This window comes from Hyperolius riggenbachi, chromosome 12 (genome assembly GCF_040937935.1).
Source record: "Hyperolius riggenbachi isolate aHypRig1 chromosome 12, aHypRig1.pri, whole genome shotgun sequence".
In the NCBI taxonomy this organism is placed as follows: Eukaryota; Metazoa; Chordata; class Amphibia; order Anura; family Hyperoliidae; genus Hyperolius; species Hyperolius riggenbachi.
The window spans coordinates 139,125,151-139,138,151 of NC_090657.1; the positions used below are offsets into that span (position 1 = coordinate 139,125,151).

At 46.0% G+C, this 13,001-nt stretch overlaps 1 long non-coding RNA gene across 1 annotated transcript in view; it reads right to left on the reverse strand.

Moving 5' to 3' along the window:
- Positions 1-13,001, reverse strand: part of LOC137541942 (uncharacterized) — a 45,190-nt gene that overhangs the window by 21,261 nt on the left and 10,928 nt on the right. Inside the window, exons 2-3 of the long non-coding RNA XR_011025310.1 lie at positions 7,511-7,574; positions 1,390-1,493 (exon numbers count right to left, since the gene is read on the reverse strand). This is a non-coding gene — a long non-coding RNA (uncharacterized lncRNA). The remainder of the gene's footprint in view (positions 1-1,389; positions 1,494-7,510; positions 7,575-13,001) is intronic.

The following is a 13,001-nucleotide window of genomic DNA, read 5'->3' on the forward strand; positions in this document are numbered from 1 at the left end:
TTGCCTTAACTTTGAGGCCTGTGTTCGCAGTAGCTTCCTTTCCTAATTGTAAGACCCCTGGTACCAATAGTATGCCCATAGAGGTCTATAAACGATATTCAGAACTTTTGTTACCTGAACTACTGGAAGTCTTTCATCATATATTTCAAAAAGAACCCCCCCCCCCTTCTATGATGGAGACCATCATAGTTATTTTACTTAAACCAGGTAAGGATCCCTTACAGCCAGATTCTTAAGGTGCGTACACACGCACTACGGCCGCCAACGACAGGTCCGTCGGACGTTCAGCCAGCAGTAGCACGTGTGTACGCAGCGGATCGTTCAGAAACAGCCTTATCAGTCCATCAACAGCGCATACACATGCGCTACTGTCGGCTGAAAGTCCGCCCAGCGGGAGGGTCTGACGGACCCATCGTTGGCGGCCGTAGTGCGTGTGTACGCACCTTTACAGACTAATTCCCCTGCTTACAACAGATGTGAAAATACTGTCAAAGGTCTTGGCGAATCATCTCTCTAAAGTAATAACAAACATAATAAAATCTGATCAATCAGGTTTTATACCTGCGAAATCTACGGCTATAATTATTCGAAGAGCATATTTGAATATGGAACTTCCTGCTAATAATTTGGGTGATAGGAGCATTTTAAAACTATAGATAGAATATTAATACTAACATCTAAAACTATTTAAAAATATTGATAGAATATTTGGAGAATTAATCTGGGGTAATGGGAGAGTTAAAATTAAACTTCAGTATCTACAATACCCCATGGATGAGGGTGGTTTAGCAGTCCCCAATGCTTGGGTGTATTGTTTGGCCTCCCAGGCTCAGCATATTGCTGGCTACATGAAGACCTATTGGATTCTTCCAGATTACTGCTTAATAGATTTCTGGGATTTGACTACATTTACGCTGCCCTTGTGGCGAATGCAGTGAAATCCTTTAACTTTAGGGCGGAGACCCTGAGTCTTGCAAAAGATTTGGGGCAGGTTTAGGGCCATGCAGGGTATCACTGGCTGTACTAATTATTCTGCGATATATAACAATATGAGACTTCCAGAGTTGAGAGAGCTGAAAAGTATTGGCTAGGGGAGGGGGTTGACTCGCTGTCTCACATTCTTAAGCAAGGGCAAATATGTCATATAGACACTATTATCACAAAGCTGGGTGCTTCTAAAACTCCTTTAATGTGTTATCAAAACTCTCAATTAGTTCATGCTCTAAATCGTCAGAAAACTTCTGTAGATATAAGTACCGTATTTTTCGGCATATAAGACGCACTTTTTCTTCACCAAAACAGGGGAGGGGGGGGGGGGGGGAAATTGGGTGCGTCTTATATGCCAAATGCACCAAAAAAATGTTGCAGAGTGCGCAGGAAAGCGCTTACCCATCTTGCCGCCATGCTCCTCTTTCCCTCGCTTCAGCCGCAATCCTCTTCACTTCCTCAGGCGCAGTTCTCGGATGCCACCTCCGCCGCCAGGTCCTCCGCTCCTGTGAAGGGGGAAAAGAAAAGCATTGGTGGCATTATCCCCCTCTCCTGCCGCGATCCGCTCGGTGCTGCCACTCACGGAAAGCTGCCGCCGCGCCCTCTGCCGCTACACGCAGAGTGTCCACCCTCTTGCCCTCCTATTTCCTGTTTACATCACGTGCAGCTGCGTCATGCGTAACCCCAGCCGCGTTGCGCTCGGGCTACGCATGACGCGGCTGCACGTAATTTTCTGTACAGATTCATTATGGATCTGTCTTAAAGCTGCATACACACACATGACAGACGGTCCTAGCATGTGTATAATGGCCCCTGACCACCCCCGATGCAACATCGGTCTATCCGCTGCAGTGGTTTGAGGATATGGTTCCTTCCCTCACTGCCTGCTCCATTAGTCACCTCTCTGTCATCCTTCTTTTCCCCTCCTTAGAAACAGAATGTGTTGGTAGCTAGCAGGCTACAGAATTTGGTTTGAACTATCGCCCGAGGGATCAAATCACAATCCCTGCCAGGTGACATTCGTCGTACGTGTGTACTCAGCTTAACACTTAAATGATATCCTATATATGATCAGCGCAGAGTCCAAAAACGAAAGACGAGTCTTCAACAAAGAATAAGAGCAGGTAAATCTCCACCACAATAAGTATAGGGGTCACGGCACAGCTCTGCAATCATGGATACCCCAAAAAAGGAAAGCTGGTGACAACCCACATTATAAGGTTGTATCAACGATTTGGTAGGACATCAGGAAGCAACAGTCTGTCCAGGATCAACCAATTCAGCAATGATTCATCTCACGAATGGATATCAGTAAACATCATAAAAAACAAACAAATGGCAACTCTAAGTGTAAACCGTTTAATATAGAGTCTTTATAGTAAAAATAGCATAAAAACAAAACTTACGGGGCCCATGCAATGGGAACCCCGAGAAAGTTGCACGCGTGTATGGGTCAGCAGTAAAGGACAGTATAAAGGTGCCACCTGTCTCCTTCCCGACCGGTTTCGCAAACTAGCGTCATCAGGGGATATCTGATAAATAAATAATATCCGAGGTGAAAATAACCAGAGAAAAACAATTGTATCCTTCCTTCTCCTAAAACTTTTTTTTAGATATCCCAAAGTTTTATTTTATATTTAAATCTAGTTTTTAAGTTTTTACTGTTTCATTGTCTCTGCTTCCTTCACCTTCACTGAAGTATGCCAGAGCTCAAAACTATAGGCTGCCATACACTGGACAATTGCCACCAGATCGACCAGCAGATAGATCCCTCTGTGATCGAATCTGATCAAAGAGGGATCTAATGGCTGCCTACACTGCAAACAGATTTTTAATCGATCTCACTATGAAACCGATTCACAATTTGTGGAGCTGCCGCTACCGTCGCCCCGCCCCCCCCCCCTTCCCTCATACATAACTCGATCCGGCTGGCGCGAGTCCCCCGGTCTCCGCTGTCTTCTTCTCCGCTCTGGGCTCCAGCTTCACTTTACTTCCTGTCTGGGGAAGTTTAAACAGTAGAGGGCGCTCTACTGTTTAAACTTCCTGTCGGGACAGGAAGGAGTGAAGCCTGCCGGAGCCCAGAGGGGATGGGACAGCGGGGATACGCGCCGGCCGAATCAGGTAATGTATTGCGGCTAGCGTCAGTCGTCGGACATTCAAACGCCGCTATGGACGCACTCCAGACCCTCTGGCGATCGAGCAAAATCTTCTGCGCGGACAGATCGGCAGGAACTATCGATTTGGGACGGAAATCGATCGTTCGGTCAGCGCTTGCGCAACGATTTCACAGCAGATTCGATCACATCAATCTGCTGTACATCGACGGGAAATAGTATAAGTGTATGGGCCCCTTATGAATTATTGACCCTTTTTATCTCTTTCCTGCTCTCAGAAGCCATTTACTTGCATACCTGGGGCCTGATTCACAAAGCGGTGCAAACACTTTGCACGCCTGTGAAAAGCCCTTTATCACGCCTAAACTTAGTTTAGGCGTGATCTGAAGGAATTCGCGCGAACTCCCGCGCGCAAAGTTTTGCACGCGTATACGCGCACAGCGCACCGTGCTTCGCGCGAAGTGCCCATTAAGCCCTATGGGACTTTGCGCGCGCACAAAACTTCGCGCGAGTTAGAGCACAAAGCGGTGATAACTTTGCTGGTGCAAAGGTTATCACGCCTAAAGTCTTTTAGGCGTGATAACTGAGTTATCACCGCTTTGTGAATCAAGCCCCTGATGTTTAACTTTTTTCAGGCCGAGAAAATAAAAAAGGAACACTGCTTAGTTATTTGTGTGCTTGGCACTGTACATACACATGTCTATCTCATCATGTCACATGGCACCTCGGTTGTCCTTTAAGGTAGTTGCTCCAAACAATTTTACCAAACCAACCTATTTTAGGAGGTGTACCCAGCATGTTTTTTTATCCATCAAACCCATCTTAAAGGACTTCAAATGCGAGTGGGATTAAACAGATTTTACTCACCTGGGTCTTCTTCCAGCCCCTAGCAGCCGTCTCAGTCCCTCAGTTCCAAGCAACAAGTATGTCTAAAGAGATCTTCGATCCCATAAGGATGAAATCTGTTACAACTTTTACTTTTCCCCGTCTATTTGCAGATGGTTCATTGAAGCAGATGGCATGACTTAAAGAGAAACTCTGACCAAGAATTGAACTTTATCCCAATCAGTAGCTGATACCCCCTTTTACATGAGAAATCTATTCCTTTTCACAAACAGACCATAACCCTGATGGGGCAGTATGCAGTATGACTGATATTGTGGTGAAACCCCTCCCACAAGAAACTCTGAGGACCCTGGTACTCCTGGCAGTTTCCTGTCTGTGAACCTTGTTGCATTGTGGGAAATAGCTGTTTACAGCTGTTTCAAACTGCCAAAAAGCATGCAGCAGCTACATCACCTGCCAACAGTAAAAATGTCACCATGTAATAAATGTCAGAATGTAAATCAGGGATTTAAAAGATTTTACAATGGGCAAACACTGACTAAATCATTTATACATAATTATTGTAAAAATGAAGCACTTTTTTTATATTACATTATTTTCACTGGAGTTCCTCTTTAAATTGGATCCGAGAAACTTGTACTCATTGCATAATTGTGCCCCTTACATATATTTTATAGGGCATTCCTCAAGCCAAATACCAAAAGCCAAATTCCTCAAGCCAAATTTTAGTTGTTGTTTTAATACTCTAATTCCCTATAAACTAAACAAGCCCCGCCCACAGCTCCTCCAGCGCCTAGGCATTCTGAATCCCATGTAGCAAGTGCTCATGGGAGCTCAGCCTGGGGAGGAGGAGGCTTTTCCCAAAGGAGGAGGAGGCGTTACCAGCCAGAGATTTAAGAGGCAATGGGCGGAAAATTGAGGAGTGGAGATTTCACAGGCTGAGGTGTGGAGATGCAGAGCAGCTTGCCCGTGTAATGATGACAAGCAGAATATGGCTGCTCTCATTGTATCACAGGAACAAATAATCATATATTGTTGAAGCTGTTTACAGCTAGATTTGCTGTGTAAGCTATCCAAACTTTAGATAAGATATATAGACAAGTTAATTGTTACAGTTTTTCATCTCGGATACGCTTTAAGCTTTCTTGATGATAAGCAGTAGACCAGCTTTGGCACTTTCTTGTTTGACTTTCATGACTAGGTACTCCCTCAAATTCAGCCATCAGAGTGGTGTCATCTGCATAGCTTAGATTGTTTAAATTCCTGCCAGCTGTTTTAATTCCAGCATATGACTCATCCAAACCAGTTTTCCACATTACATATCTGGAAAGTTAAATAAATATAGAGACAATATGCAGCCCTGTCGGTTATTCCATGTTTAGCTCTAACTGTTGCTTCTTGGATTGCATACATATTTATCAAAAGGCAAAATGAGATGACCTGGTATCCCAATTTCCATGAGAATCAGCCACAGTCTTTCATGATCTACACAGTCAAAAGCTTTTGCATAGTCAATAAAGAAAAAGTTGACATTCTTCTGGAACTCCCTTGCTTTCTTTATTATCCATTGGATGATGGCAATATGTTCCATTGTGCCTCTCCCTCATCTAAAACCAGCTTGCACATCTGGCAGGTCTTGCTCCATATAGTGCTGCAGTCTGGCTTGTAGAGTTTTGAGCATTACCTTGCTAGAATGTGACATAAGTTCAATTGTTCGATCATTTGAGCACAGCGTTGCCCTTTTTTAAGATGGGAATATGTGCAGATAAAGAGAGCTAATACCTGGCATAAACAGATAAGGGCCCTGATTCATGAAGCTATTGTAAGATTGGTGTGCGCAGGAAGTGCATAGCAATTTTACTGTTACTACCAATGACAGCTTGGCACGCATTGCTTAATTAGCATGACCCACATTACTGAAATTACATGAGCATTGCTAGGGTAACCCTAGCAAGACTACTTAAGTAAAAAGGTTCATGCTAATTAGGCAAAGTGTGCTCCGCTCTAATCTATACGAATGGTAAAATTGTTGTGCGCAGGCAGTGCGTGGAAATTTTACAGGTACTAACAGCAGGGAAGCAGAGCACATTCTCGTATTAGTGCAATGCGGCATGTTGCAAGTGTTACCATAACAATGTGCACGTAACCCCAGAAAAGTATGTTGTGCTTATAGGGTAAAGGGCTTACCCCATGCATCTTTGTCGCTGCCCCAGAGGCCTGATGTGCCAGTAATTTTGCCATGTGCAAGCAGCACGTTTTACCCGGATAATGCACACACGGAAATGTTAGCGGTACTAACGCCAGGGGAGCAGCGCGCATTAGACTATCAACGCAATGTGCATAACCATAGCAATGTACGCATTACCCCATTGTGCTAATAGAGTTATGCGCATTAGTACCAGTTAAGTTGCCGTATGCTGCCTGTACAAAGCAAAATTACCTCCACTTCATGTATCAAGCCGAAGGGCTGCGATTCACTAAGCTACGGTAAACATGCTGTGCACAGGCAGTACATGGCAACCTCTGTTTTCTAAGTGGGGACACAGCTCATGCACCAGTTATGCAATGTAAGTTTATGTTACATAGTTAATAAGTTTGAAAAAAGATATGTCCATCGAGTTCAAACAGAGAATAAAGTACTAAAACAGCAGCCTGCACCGTTACATATACCTGTTGATCCAAAGGAAGGTGAAAATTCCTTACAAGGCATGGTCCAATTAGCCCCAAAGGGAAAAAAAAATCCTTCCTGACTCCAGATGGCTATCAGATAAATTCCCTAGATCAACACAGCCGAGAATTACCCAGTAATTATTGCCATGGATGTCTTTCAACACAAGAAAAGCATCTAAGCCCTCCTTAACCACTCATCTAAGCCTCAGGGGCGTAGATATACGCACTTAGCCGCAGTCGCTGCTGTGCACACTCTCGCTTAACCACTTTCCGACCGCCTTACGCACAGGGGCGGCCGGGAAGTGGAGCCCGCAAGGACCAGCTCACCCACAGAGGCGGCGGTCCTTGTAGGGGCATGGGCGGAGCGACCGCGTCATCCGTGACGCGATCCTCCGCCGGCGCCTGTCTCCGCTCGCCCTGCGCAATATCCCGCCGGCCATACGGAAGCGCCGGCGGGATGTTAACCCGACGATCGCCGCATACAAAGTGTATAATACACTTTGTAATGTTTACAAAGTGTATTATACAGGCTGCCTCCTGCCCTGGTGGTCCCAGTGTCCGAGGGACCACCAGGTCAGGCTGCAGCCACCCTAGTCTGCACCCAAGCACCAGTTTTCCTGACATCACTTCCGTGCCGCATGCCCAGCATTTCTTCCTTGAAGAATGTCTGTAGTCAGATCTGCGCCTATTAGGCGACCTGCTACGGACATGTCTCCTGGATCTAGAACGTCTTCTTGAACGCAATCTGCGTCTTGAGGAAGATCGTCTTTTGTAGGATGAGTAGTATGCATCAGATCTTCTGGAAGACCACAGGGCTTCAAGACAAGGCATCAAATTAACTGAGCTCTCTTTTCCTGAACAATAAAAAACTTACCCTATAGATATCCTCCTACCTAATGAGCTGAATTTGATCCTGGTCAGTGTCCGGCATCTTCTGCTCCATATTGACAGCACCTGCTGCAGTAAGAAAAAATAAATGTTGAATAGACAAAGAGAGAGTGCTAATCATCTCCAGAAGCAGAGCTTACAATAAACAGACTCAGTATGCCAGTCCAGCTCCCCAGACACGTCCTGCAGTGTGAGTAGCCAAAGGAAAGTGAAGCTACCTTGCTTAAACACTTCACCACTGAGGGGTTTTACCCCCTGAGCACCAGAGCAATTTTCACCTTTTAGCGCTCCTTCCATTCATTCATTCATTAGCAAAATGTACCACCTAAAGAAAGCCTAATTGGTGGCAGAAAAAAACAAGATATAGATGTAACGATTGTGGAATTCTCTCCGTGATCAGCGCACAAGACGTGCGCTGACACTGCAGAAATCCTCCACAAGCGTGTAATTTGAGGGAACCCAGCAAAAGGTGCAATGCACCTGTAGAGGGAAATTCCTGTCGGCAGGTGGAGCTGTGGAGTGCAGAGGAACAGCTCCTCTGCCCTTCCACAGACGCAAGACAGGAATTGCACGAAGGGAAGAAACGCAGGGCAAGATAACCCTGAAGGAGAGAGAGCAAAGCGACAGAGGGGATGTGTGTGCACCAATCTAGTCGCCAACCCGCGACAGTGCATACACAACCATGAAGAACAGGAGAGAAGGCAATCGCCAGAGATGATGATTGCTAACAGCGACACAAGACTGAATAAGCACAGATGAGGAATGTATGTATGTCCACCAATCTAGCTGCCACCCTGCGACGGCGGACACACAAACAAAGGAAACCAAGTGAGAACGCAATCGCAAGAGAAGCGATTGCGAAAGAGAATGAGCACAGGGGCAGATTGTATGTGTGTGCACCAAACTAGTCGCCAACCTGCAACGGTGAATACACAACAGCAGATATGAAATAGGAACGCAATCGCGAGAGAGGCGATTGCCAGAGGTGACACAAGGCTACAGCAAGGCAGAGCACGAGAGTAACAAAGGCACAGCAAATCATACAATGAGAAGATAATGAAAATAACAAACGCTAGCTAAACGCAAACACCGCACTCATTCGCAACAGTGCACGCGTTTATGCGCGGTCTCCGCGTGTTAAGCACAACAGAGACAAGCACGCCTAACTAACCACCGACAGACAAACATGAAACAGAGGACGCGATCGATTGCTTAACGGTTAACTCACCGAGCCTCCAGCAAGCGTTCGTAGCAGACAAGACAGATACACGAAAACAGGATTAAGTGAGAGAGACGGATCCACAGCACTAGTGCAGGGCGAGTGCCATCCAGGCAAAACAGATTAGAGGAGATAGCTGGTAGCAACCGCTGCTCCAGCTATACTCCAAGAACAAAGATCAGAATGACTTCCTGTCGACCACCGCTGGGACAGAACAATCGCAACAGACAAACAAAACAGATATGCAATCCTAACTGCACTAGTGCACTAGGGAAACTGCCTAGTGCAGTTCCAGGAATTACTCTAGGCTAATCTTCAACAAAGAGCAGGCGAGTGTTACACAGGAACTAACTCTTATGACCAGCCCACAGACTAGGGGAATGGTCAAACAGCTGTCTGCCAGTGCATCCAGCTGGGCGGATCATTACAGTACCCCCCCTCTAGGGTCGGATTCCAGACGAGCCTCTAAACTGATATTAACAAAAGACTCTAACTGAAGACTCATGAAGGTCAGGACAGCCCGACAAAGCCCAATTCCAGAGTCAGTCCAGCCGAAACCGACCTCATTGGAAGCAAACGCCACCGAAACATGTCCATCAGTACTACCAGTCTCAGTATAACACCCATCAGGACTGTGAACGCCAGAGCAGAAGCCATCGACACCCTCCAGACAATACCCACCACCTTCCAAGGAGCGTCCGAAAATACCAAACCTGCCACAATACCTGTTCGAAGTGTCCCTTACAACACAAAAGCCACTGTTGATCTCATCCAGGGTACCAAGCAAAATTTCTCCCGGAATCTCCCAGAACCTTCCGAAGCTCCACAGAGATCCCAAGAGGGCAGAACAATCACCAAGCTCACATGGAGAACCATCAAGCCCTCCTATGGAACCAATGACTATTCTGGATTCAGAATCACGAGGACACCCATCAAGATCAGGACTTTCAGGGACCACTTCTGGGCATGCAAGCAGGCAGGCCATATCAGAGCATGTCTCCACCGAGGAAGCATCTGAGCATGCTGGTAACCGAGGCACACTTGGGCTTTCTGGGTCACAGAGCACATTGGGGTACACCAGCACAGGAGAAACCTCAGAACATGTCGGGGAACTGCCAACCTCAGAGTCCGACACGACAAGACCAAAACCAGTACCGGGCAGAAAGTCATCATGAGTGGAGGTCACAGGTACTGGTCTTTCAAAAGAAGACTCGGACTTAAATTCAGAATTTTCTGTGACTGTAATATCATCATTGACTACATGAGTGAAGCTCCACCAGAGCTGCAAAGGTAGTCAGCACAACAGCAATGCCTACTGAAGTGGGCAACACCTCAGAAGGACTTGGGGGGCAGGAGACATCTCCTACTAGTTCTGCACCCTTTGGGAGGAACTCGGAGGTCTCCAGGACATCAGGCAAGACCTCAGGAACATTATTTTTCAAGTTTTCTAAGAAAGATTCTGAACTATCCATGTTACAGGGCAAAACTGGAACTTTATTTTGTGGACAGGGCATATGTCCCAGGGAAGGTTCCACCAAAAACTGAGACTGAATTTCATCATCATGAGCGGAATGTACAGGAATATTTACTGGAACACACACTGACTCCCTAACTTAATCTCACTGCACTCAGAATTCTGTGTAGCAGTCAAACTAGCTTGCAACTCCAGAACTGCAGAAAAACAGGTGAGTATAGTGGCAATACCTAGACGAGCCTCTAGGGACACTGCAGGAGACTCTAAACAAGGCCATATTAACTCATCCAGAGTACAGGGTGCAGAATCAGCATTTCCCTCAGAACAAGAAAGGGACTCACAAATGTCAGTGTGAGTGGAGAACATGTTTTCCTTGATGGTACAGGGCAGATTCAGAGAAAGCTTCTCTGGGCAAAGCAAAGAGGCTTCAGCATCAGATTCGCAAAACCGAAGCGCTGTCTCACTCTTAGATTCGGCTAACCATGTCAAATCCGAGGAGTCAGAACGCAAAACTTGCGAATCAAAAATCGCTTTAGGTTGTGAAACTGACGCTTCCAAAGCGCAAACCTCCGCGATCTGCGGGGCAGACTGTAAGGCGTTCAGAACAGAAACACTGGAGCAACTGTCACCATGCAACGGGCCCTTACAGGTGTGAACAGGGTGAGACAAAGATGCATCTGCAGTAGAAATAGCGACAACATCAGGAAAAACTTTATTAGACATATTAATTTTACTTTTGATGCTGCGTAATTTAGGAATTTTCCCCATAGCAGGATCACAGATGGAAGATCTTAAGGATCTGTCTCTAAATGACAAGGGGTCCCACACATCCTTGAGAAAACTGGCACATTCATGCTGATCACAATCTGCAGGAACATCAGAGAAACAGGCATCAGATCGCACAGATTCAAACTGCATGCAGTCAGGAGAGAATCCTCCAGGATTCGCACAGGAATCAACCACAGTGGCACACCCACTCATTTCAGATCGCACAATGTCACGACTCACATGCTTTACCCCAGAAAGGCAGGAACCGTCATCCGACAACGATGTCTCTTTATTGGAATCAATTGATTGGTGTGTGTGCAACTCATCCAAAATCGTCTGCCACACACACATCACTGGATCCACAAAACACCTGTCACACTCATCGGAATCAATCAAAAGGAACATAGAATCGAGACAATCATTCAAGACACCTTCGCTTTTTGCGAGGTAAAAATCGCAAAAGGCTTTCCAATCAAAATCAAACTTCTCCATCAAGGCCCCGATTTCCCATGAGGCAAATGGAGGTTCAAACAAGCCAGTATCTAAGTAGCTCTCATATGGGTTGGGGTCAGGTACATGCATAGACTTTTTACTCCTTTAATATAGAAAATAATTCTGCCTATTAAAGGATCCACAAAAGCTTTGGATTGGGGCAAAAAACCCGGAGACTGAGAAACATCATTGTAAACATCATTATCATACTGAATGGTTTTGCACATTTCAGACTTGACAGAAATAACCTCTCCATTTGTGGTTGCTATGGGCAACGAATCTTTTGGCTGACAAACCAAATCAGCAGATTGGCCTGCAAGCACCAATTCATTAACATATGGTAATGACACTGAAATGTTTCATAACCTAATCTGATCAGCATCATGCTCTGCAGGAAAAAAACTCATAGAAATGACCTGGCAGGGGAATTCTAAGCTTACGAGAAAATACATGACTCAGAAATCTGCGAGGGTTATGTCTCAGATTTACGTGTCTGGCACACTCATGAGCCCACCCAAACAGATCCCCTTGGAAAAGATTGTAAGCAATCTGACCACTCCAAGTGGAAATATTGGTGGCCTGAAATTCAGGATTGGCCAAGAATCTGGAACATTCTGATATAAACTCATCTCTGGTTTCAGAGTCCAGTATCTTAAACCTCTTAAAGATAAAGGACCCATATTTGACCAAATCTTACAAATCGGAAATTCACTCTACACTGGGAATTTCGGTTGGGCTGGTCATACTGTAACGATTGTGGAATTCTCTCCGTGATCAGCGCACAAGACGTGCGCTGACACTGCGGAAATTCTCCACAAGCGTGTAATTTGAGGGAACCCAGCAAAAGGTGCAATGCACCTGTAGAGGGAAATTCCTGTCGGCAGGTGGAGCTGTGGAGTGCAGAGGAACAGCTCCTCTGCCCTTCCACAGACGCAAGACAGGAATTGCACGAAGGGAAGAAACGCAGGGCAAGATAGCCCTGAAGGAGAGAGAGCAAAGCGACAGAGGGGATGTGTGTGCACCAATCTAGTCGCCAACCCGCGACAGTGCATACACAACCATGAAGAACAGGAGAGAAGGCAATCGCCAGAGATGACGATTGCTAACAGCGACACAAGACTGAATAAGCACAGATGAGGAATGTATGTATGTCCACTAATCTAGCCGCCACCCTGCGACGGCGGACACACAACAAAGGAAACCAAGTGAGAACGCAATTGCAAGAGAAGCGATTGCGAAAGAGAATGAGCACAGGGACAGATTGTATGTGTGTGCACCAAACTAGTCGCCAACCCGCAACGGTGAATACACAACAGCAGATATGAAATAGGAACGCAATCGCGAGAGAGGCGATTGCCAGAGGTGACGCAAGGCAGAGCACGAGAGTAGCAAAGGCACAGCAAATCATACAATGAGAAGATAATGAAAATAACAAACGCTAGCTAAACGCGAACACCGCACTCATTCGCAACAGTGCACGCGTTTATGTGCGGTCTCCGCGTGTTAAGCACAACAGAGACAAGAACGCCTAACTAACCACCGA